The sequence below is a fragment of the Petromyzon marinus genome, unplaced genomic scaffold (assembly GCF_048934315.1).
Source record: "Petromyzon marinus isolate PM22_M1 ecotype Great Lakes invasive population unplaced genomic scaffold, UKy_Petmar_22M1.pri1.0 PM_G_Scaffold_58, whole genome shotgun sequence".
NCBI lineage: Eukaryota > Metazoa > Chordata > Hyperoartia > Petromyzontiformes > Petromyzontidae > Petromyzon > Petromyzon marinus.
Window position 1 is genome coordinate 943,168 of NW_027423011.1, and position 8,148 is coordinate 951,315.

Genomic DNA, 8,148 nt, shown 5'->3' on the forward strand with positions numbered 1-8,148 from the left:
GTCGTGAGAATATTATTGTGTTATTTTATTTTTTCAATTTATTATTTTATTCTCATTCTACGTGACTTTACCGAAAGAACCAAAGAAGATGGCTCCCATAGACTTCAATGTAAAAGGCTCCCATAGACTTCAATGTAAAAGGCTCCCATATACTTCAATGTTAAAGGCTCCCATTGACTTCAATGTTAAAGGCTCCCATAGACTTCAATGTTAAAGGCTCCTAGTCTTCAATGTTAAAGGCTCCCATAGACTTCCATGTTACAGGCTCCCATAGACTTAAATGTTACAGGCTCCCATAGACTTCAATGTCAAAGGCTCCCATAGACTTCAATGTTAAAGGCTCCCATAGACTTCAATGTTAAAGGCTCCCATAGACTTCAATGTTAAAGGCTCCCATAGATTTCGATTTAAAGCTTTCGTGACTGCAAGGATTCATCTTCTTTGGTTCTTTCGGTAAAGTCACTCCAGCGCTGTCCTCCAGTCTCGTCCCCTTCACCTGATGAAGGCCGCTTGTGTTGTGGCCGAAACGTCGTGAGAATATTATTGTGTTATTTTATTTTTTCAATTCATTATTTTATTCTCATTCTACGTGACTTTACCGAAAGAACCAAAGAAGATGGCTCCCATAGACTTCAATGTTAAAGGCTCCCATAGACTTCAATGTTAAAGGCTCCCATAGACTTCAATGTTAAAGTCTCCCATAGACTTCAATGTTAAAGTCTCCCATAGACTTCAATTTTAAAGGCTCCCATAGACTTCAATGTAAAAGGCTCCCATAGACTTCAATGTAAAAGGCTCCCATATACTTCAATGTTAAAGGCTCCCATAGACTTCAATGTTAAAGGCTCCCATAGACTCACGGAGGTGCACACATCGAGGGCAGTCAACAAAGTTGCGGTCAAACGGAGATAAAAGAACGATTTGACAATAAAAAGAATCTCAGCATCGCAACTCTGGGCAGGGGTTTGCTGTTTTGGCAAAGAGCGTTGTTGACATGCGGGGGGTGGTGGTGGTGGTGGTGGTGCACCGCTCACCGCAGAGGAGTTACAATCGGGCACCCGACGTCGATGATGTGACAGTCGGCGTTTTAATTTACCAAATAGTTTTAAACGTAGTGTGATGGATCGTCTCTCTGAATGAGTGATTGGGTGGGTGGTTGAGTGGCTGAGTGAACAAGTGAGGAAGAGGTTTCAGTCTCAACTACCAACAACCTCCAACAAATCTTCCATCCCTTAGGAGGTGGTGGCGGTGGTGGTGTTGGTGGTGTTGGTGGTGGTGTTGGTGGTGTTGGTGTTTTTTAAGAGTCGATGAAACTGAAAATGCCTTGTCACACACAGTGCACTTGAAGGGTTTCTCTCCTGTGCGAGTTCTCTGGTGCTGTGTCAAATTTCCAGTCCGATCCGTGCTGTATGCACGCTGGTCACATTGTTGACTTGTCGTACCAAGCTGCTGTGCTGAGGGCCTTTGCTCCATCAGACCAGTGTCAGCTGCAGACAGAAAATAAGAATATACACACCATCTACACGTCAGTATCGAGCCATGGAGGAATGCATATAAACAGTCACACGTGACTTACAGGTCTATATTCATTCATGTATTCATGACTAGCTGTACTACCCGGCTTCGCCCGGGACTTGGATCTACCATGTCCGGCTGCCTTTGTCTCCCCAGTGGCGATGTTCACACCACAACAGTTACTCGTTTGAGGCTGAGTCGACCTAGGGGAGGCCCAGAAGCGGTTCAAATAATCATCACCGGTGGTGGCCGTGAGCGGGAATCGAACTCGGGTCGCCGGGTTCGTTGCGCAGCGTAGCGCTAACCGCTACACTACAATGCGTTACGCTTCCACACACACAGACACACACACAGACACACACAGACACACACACTCAGACACACACACAGACAGACACACACAGATACACACAGACACACACAGATACACACACACAGACACACACAGACACACAGACACACACAGATACACACACACAGACACACACAGACACACACACAGACAACGCTAACCGCTACACTGCAATGAGTTACGCTTCCACACACACACACAGACACACACACACAGACACACACACACAGACACACACAAACACACAGACACACACACACAGACAACGCTAACCACTACACTACAATGAGTGACGCTTCCACATACGAGGGTCACGTGACAAATTTGACGTCACAGCTCACTTGCCGTGCAAAAAATCTATACATTATTGAGCTCCCCTCCCCCCCTAAAAAAACACAAAAGTGTATTTGTATAATGTTTGCACGGTGTACAGTCTGGAAAGTACCCACATGGCAAATTTCCAGTTTGTTGCATGTCGGGAAGTACGCTAAACATTTTGAACAGACAACACACACAATCACAACTTTGCCTTTTATATATATTTGGAGATGCAGTGAAAAACTTTCCCAAAATTCATCACGCGGTTTCAGTTTTTTGATTTTCAGTTTTATTTATTTTGGTTATAGTCCCGTGAGCCATTCGGCTCTTGAATCGGGTGCAACCACAACAAGCAAAAATACAAAAACACGACCAAGAGAAACATCTTACAGTGACTATGTGTGACTGTGCAAACAGCACTGTCATGGCACACAATGAGAGGGCAAATGTCATAAATATTCCTGTAAGCCCTTGCATCTTCAACATTAATGTTGCCATAGAAACGTTGTGGGGTTTTTTGCTTCATTGTAAAAAAGAAAAATTATTATCTGTTATTTTATTTTCTATCTACGTGACTTTACCGAAAGAACCAAGAATATTAATTCCTGCAGTCACCAAAGTTTTAAGTCAAAACATTCACACACGTTGACAAAGCCTCACCTTGTGTTGTTGTGGGCAGGTCGCTTCTGATAACAAGAGCGGTATAGCAGCTCAAGCGGGCTTGGCCTGCTAACAAAAGAACGAAAATAAAAACTGCGTGAATATTTACAATAAAACAAAGTTACAAAGTGGCGAGCCGGGTGAAGACAAATTAAACTTAAGCGAGATAATTAAAGTAAACGCAATCAGGCGAGGGCAGGAGGCAAGGCCCCGCGTGGCTAGGCCCCGCGTTGTAAAGTTCCAACCTGGACATCGATTCCCATGCTCGCTGCTACTCAACTGACATCCCTGAGAGAGAGGCTCTACCTTGGTAAACAACAACAACCACCACCATGAGAATTTCTCACCTCGGATTTCAGTGCAAGCGTGGATCGGCAGCCTCCTGTTATCTCGCGACGTAACGCGGGTAAGCAGGTAACATGACGTCACTTCCGGGGTAAGAGACACGCCCCTCCCACAAAGAGCGGCTCTGTAACTGAATAAATTATGTTAATGAGCCCGGGCCATACGTCGAGGGATGGGGCGTGGCTGCTGAACCCGTCGCAATAAACTCTCGACAGCTTCAAGGGATACATTATGTTAATGAACCGCCAGTCACTGGGCGTAGCTTTGCCCAAATAAGGATTTCCACTGGAACGATATCGGCAGTGACCCAAGCGGAGGTGACGTCACGCTCAAGAGCGCGGTGGACGGGAGAGGGGTGAATACCTTGGTGACATGACGTCACTAGCGAGGTACACCTCCCGCTGGCACTTCATGCCGATGAGGTCATGCTGAGTGGTGACGTCACAGAGCGGGGATGGAGTTTAAGTTGATTTAGATTCATTTTCCATTGCCACCTCCCTTGAGTGCGTGAACTCAGCAACAACAACGTGGACATTATTGTGTATACGTACACACTGTGTACACTTTGAGGCCACGTGAAGCATCAAAGGCTCGCTGGAAGGAGGAAGTCGCGTGACAGACTCAGCAGTTGCGATGGGTTAACCGACGGATGGCTATCGATTAGAAATCACATATCCCCGAGTCTCACCTGTGAGTGGCACCGCCTCACGCTGTTGTGGACCCCCACGTGGCTCGGAGCCTCAAAAGCTCCGTGACTCCTGGGTGGTGATACAAAGACAAAGATCCCCCGTGTAGTCTTAACAGACTGTTGGGGCAAATGCTGTTAGCAAGTAGCAGCGCCACCTATGAATGCCGGAACGGTACACGAGGGGGTGGGTGGCCAGCACCGTGCCCGACCGCCTTTGTCTCCCCAGTAATGATGTTTACACACCGCACTGGGTACTCATTTGAGGCTGAGTTGACATAGGGGAGGCCCAGAACCGGTTCAAATAATCGTCACTGGGTGTTGGCTGTGAGCGGGAATCAAACTCGGGTCGTTATGTTCGTAGTACAGCGCATTAACCGCTAGACTACCGCCACACACGTTACACACACACACAGTACACACACACACAGTACACACACGCACAGTACACACACACGCACGGGACACACACACAGTACACACACAGACAGCACACACACACACAGTACACACACACACACAGTACACACACACGGTGCACACACACGCACGGTACACACACACGCACAGTACACACGCACAGTACACACACACACAGTACACACACACGCACAGCACACACACAGTACACACACACGCACAGTACACACACACACAGTACACACACACACGCACAGTACACACACGCACAGTACACACACAGTACACACACACAGACGCACGGTACACACACGCACGTTACACACACGCACGTTACACGCACGGTACACACACACGCACGGTACACACACACACTCACGGTACACACACACGCACGGTACACACGCACACACACGCACATGCACGGCACGCACACGCACGGTACACACACGCACGGTACACAAACACACACGCATTGTACACACACATACACGCACGGTACACACACACACGCACGGTGCTCACACACACTCACGGTACACACACGCACAGCACACACACACACAGTACACACACGTACGCACGACACGCCCACACTCCTTCAGTCACGTGACTAAGGTTGACGCGCCGCCCCGTCTCCCGAGGTCACTTATTGGCTCTCTCGTCTCTCCTCGACACGTAGATTCATTTCTTACTCTTACCTAGAAACGTCATTGTCTGTCTGTGTGGACGCAACTTGCGAGGAATTGTACTCACAAACTGTGGGGTTTACGTTTCAAATAAAGTGCCCAGATACCACGCGATAAGCCCCGTGGTGAGCCAGTGCTATTCCTATTTCCAATCCGTCAACATGAAAGTAGTTAAATTAACAATTTATTACTAATCTCCATATATATCAAAGGCAAAGTTGTGCGTGTGCGTCTGTTATAATGTTTAGCGTACTTCCCGACACGTACCAAGCTTGAAATTTGCCATGTGGGTAATTTCCAGACTGTACACCATGCAAACATTATAAAAATAGACTTTTGTATATTTTTTTTTTGGGGGGGGGGGGGCGCAATAATGGATAAGCATGAAAACACCACGATACATAGGACTTACTTTGATAAGAATCTTGGAATTGATTGTGTACATGTTGAAATTGTTAAATGAGCATTTTGAGCATACTGCTGTTTTAATAAATGTTCATGATTCTGAGAATATAAGTGTAATTCTGAGCATCATAATGACCATATTGGAATTGTCATCATTAATGGGGGTACAATGATTTTTTATAATAGGAATGCGGTTTTGAGCATGACTATTGATATTTCGGACTCATTTATGACAATAGATTGATGATTAAATTGCGATTTTGTTTTGCTCATCAATCAGGATACTGTTAATGATGCGCATGCCCATAAATTGTTGAAATGACTAGAAATGCAAGTTGTGTATACTCTCCATCCCCATTCCTCTACCTACCCATTCCCTTGACGGGCTCCGTGCCCACTCAAACCCATGACGATGGCGGTGACGATTCCACCTCTCGCTGTAACAATCAAAGCACCTCCAACTTCTGAATGCAAAGGTGCTGGTTGGTGTAACGCCAAAACACATCGTCAACGCCGCTCCCAAGCCCGCCCTACGTTAGTTACATCATTAGAATCAACAAAATAAAAAGTTCCACAGAGGAAACTAAAATGACATTACGCAATCCCCAAAGTGGCACGCGGTAGGCTACACGACTCGGAGAACAACGTCAGACTTCAAGACTTGCATCGCCATCATCATCATCATTCTTCCTCTCCACAAGTCATCGCACGTCAATATTCAACAAGCTGCACACACGTGCAAGTAACCTCTCGACCTGCCACCTGCACAGTTAACGCGATCAGACCCGGGGGTCAAATTAAAATTGTCTTTGGTGACGTATTACAATCGGTGTCATTTTAATGATGTACGTACAGCAACTGCTGTACAGCAACTGCTGTACGTACATCGAATTATATCATTGACAACGGGGTCTGCTTTTGCGATATCTGCGTGCGGTCTTTTAATAATATATAGATACGTAGTCAGTTCATTAGTATGGGGTTCCTCTATAGGGAATTGTAATTGTAAAATGTATTACTTAATAATACGATTCCAGGCCGCACTTAGCTTGTAGCAGTCAGAGCAGTTAAAATGACTGTACCTGTGTAGGTATGAAATAAAATAAATTTAATTTAAATAAAATTAATTTTATGTATTAAAACATTTCATTTCATTTAACGTAGGTATAAAATAAATGCAATTTAAATAAAATAAACTTAATTTATTTAAAAACTTTTAAATAAAATAAATTAAATGTATTAAAAATTTAATTTAACGTAGGTATAAAATAAAATTAATTTAAATAAAGTAATGTAATATATTTTAAAAATTAAATTAAACGTAGGTATTAAATAAAATAAATGTAAATTAAATAAAATATATTTAATTTATTAAAAATTTCAATTTAATTTAACGTAGGTATGAAATAAAATAAATTTAAATAAAATTTAACGTAGGTATAAAATAAATTTAAATTAAATTATAAAACTCATTCATTTATAAAAAAAATACGTAGGTATAAAATACATTTTAATTAACTTAATTAAAATTTTAAATTAAATTTAACGTAGGTATAAAATAAAATGTAATTAAATTAAATAATAAATAATTCATTTTATTTTCTACCTCCGTGACTTTACCGAAAGAAGCAAAGAGTGTGGACCCACGTGACATCAAGGCTGTCCTAGTCTAGGCAAGGCCTCAGGGTGTACCGGGCCTTTCACAACAACAGCAGCAGCAACAACGGTTCTCTTGAGAAAATGCTTTAAAATAAAAAGTCAACGTAGCTTACCTTGACACTCACGAACTTTAATGATTAAAATAATTAAAACAAAACTAAACACTCACACGCACATGGGCGCGCGGCGTTCAGCGTGTAGGGCATTAAAAATGGTAGCGTCCTCCCGCGATCTGATTGGTCGCCGCGTGCCAAAGTGGGGAGGGGGGGAGGGCCAGCGATACGATTGGTCGAGAGGCAAACCTGGGCGCGTCTCCGGCGATGGTGCGCAGCGATTGGTCAACGGTTGTCCTATGCTAATTTTGATATGCTAATTAGTTTTAATCTGTATGCTAATGTATTTTTTCTTCTTTGGTTCTTTCGGTAAAGTCACCACGTAGAATGAGAATAAAATAATAAATTGATAAAATAAAATGACACAATAATATTCTCACGACGTTTCAGCCACAACACAAGCGGCCTTCATCAGGTGAAGGGGACGAGACTGTCTGGAGGACAGCGCTGTCCTCCAGACAGTCAAACTACATTAGCATACAGATTAAAATTAATTAGCATACCAAAATTAGCATAGGACAACCGTTGACCAATCGCTGCGCACCATCGCCGGAGACGCGCCCAGGTTTGGACAGCGCTGTCCTCCAGACAGTCTCGTCCCTTTCACCTGATGAAGGCCGCTTGTGTTGTGGCCAAAACGTCGTGAGAATTTTATTGTTATTTTATTTTATCAATTTATTATTTTATTCTCATTCTACGTGGTGGTGACTTTACCGAAAGAACCAAAGAAGATGAATCCTTGCAGTCACGAAAGCTTTAAATCGAAATCTAATGTAGTTTATTTATCCATACTCATTAAGTTTAATGTTTATCCTAAATTAGTTAAAAATGTATGCTCGTTTAGTTAACATTCTATGATAGTATCGTCATATTTTTTATGCTATGATAACAGCAGTGCATATTGCTGTGGTGGGACCTGATAAGGTTACAGCAGTGCATACTGTGGTGGTACCTGCTGTGATTACAGCAAGTATACTGACTGTGGTG